Raw genomic sequence first — 1,751 nt, forward strand, 5'->3', positions numbered from 1 at the left:
CTTAAACTAGAGAAATATAAAATACAGTCGACCCTTGAACAACATGGGTTTGAACTACAGGAGTCCACTTATATGTGGATTTTCTTCCATCTCTGCCACCCTTGAGACAGCAAGACCAACCCCTACTCTTCCTCCTCCTCCTGCTCAGCCTACTCAATGTGACGATGACAAAGATGAAGACCTTTATGATGATCCACTTCCACTTAATGAATATAAATATATTTTCCCTTTCTTATGATTGTTTTAATAACATTTTTTTCTCTACTTTACTTTATTGTAAGAATGCAGTATATAGTATATATAACACACAAAATACATTAATAAGCTATTTATGTTACCAGTAAGGCTTCCAGTCAACAGTAGGCTATTAGAAGCTAAGTTTTTGGGGCATCAAAAGTTATACGAGGATTTTCAACTATGCAGGGGTCAGCACCCCTAACCCCCCTGTTGTTCAAGGATCAACTATAATTCTGAAATCATAAATAGTCTATTTTTAAAGCACACAAATGGTTAACGAAAAATCTTAGAACTTTGTAAAATAATATACAGCACCAGATAACGAAAGGGTTCCTGAAAATAGTATTTTACATTTTGAAAGACTCTTTAGTACCATTAAACGTGGCAGGTGAAACATAAAAATTTATTTCTTCTTACTCATAAATCACCATTAAAATGCTAGTAAAGGAATACAAAAGTATAAACCACAAAGGAATTGAGGACAGAAAAAAGGGAGTGCAGTGGGCCAGAGATTTCAACAAAATTTTGCAGTATGGAAAGAAGACAAGCAAGTGGCAACTGATTTAGCAATGCAGGGGAAGCCAAAAACTGAGACATGTGGTGAGGCTACTTTGAGGCCACCTGAGCAGATGAACCCAGGCAGTGCTAGGGAACAGTGGAGGTCGACGTGCAGTTGAGAGGGGACGGGCAGAAAACAAGGGATCATTTGGAAGTCCCTAATCAAAAGGCTTGACACCCTCTCATCTCACATACAAAATACCCACATCCAGAAGCCTGCCTGAGCATCTTCTCTCTCTCTCTGTCTATCACACACACCCAGGTTCACAGACTGGAGGTTTTGTTCCATATAGAAACTGAACTGAAGAGACTCAAGGTTTGGTGACATCAGCAACGTGGGTAACGCAGTGAGGCACATCCTACTACACGATGTGCAAAATGGAGAAGTAAACTTGGGAAGAGGAGACCAAGGAGTCCAGGAACCAGTGGGTTCCACCCAGGTGAGCAGCACAGAGATACGAAGAGGTCAGACGCATGACAAACCTCCAGAGTGGGGCAGGAGGACGTAGGGTTCCAGAAGTGCAGTGGACAACCCGGATTACTAAAGGAGACAGTAGAGAAGCTCGGCTATACTTGTCCAGGTGCAGCAGTCACAGCACATCAAAAGTATGATGTGCTCAGGAGAAGGTGGTACCACTAACCCAGATCTACATTTTTACTGCTTATCTTAGCAGCCCTTTGGTACTACCTACGTTTTATTAACCAAGCAAATGTATTTACTTGGAAAAAGATAACAGTGATTAAGTCTATCTGAAATTATACTACGTGAAAAAATAGAATTATTTCATGAGTAATGTTGTCAACCATTGTAAACATACAAAAAATGAAGTAAATATTTTAAATGCTAAGTTTCTAGTATTTTCTACAATAGAAATTTTTTCTAGTTTCAAGTATTTTCTACAATGACCATCCATTATTTGTGGAAACATTTTAAAACCATAATTAATAGAAAAATA

The sequence above is a fragment of the Propithecus coquereli genome, unplaced genomic scaffold (genome assembly GCF_000956105.1).
Source record: "Propithecus coquereli isolate 6110/MARCELLA unplaced genomic scaffold, Pcoq_1.0 Scaffold45, whole genome shotgun sequence".
Classification (NCBI taxonomy): domain Eukaryota; kingdom Metazoa; phylum Chordata; class Mammalia; order Primates; family Indriidae; genus Propithecus; species Propithecus coquereli.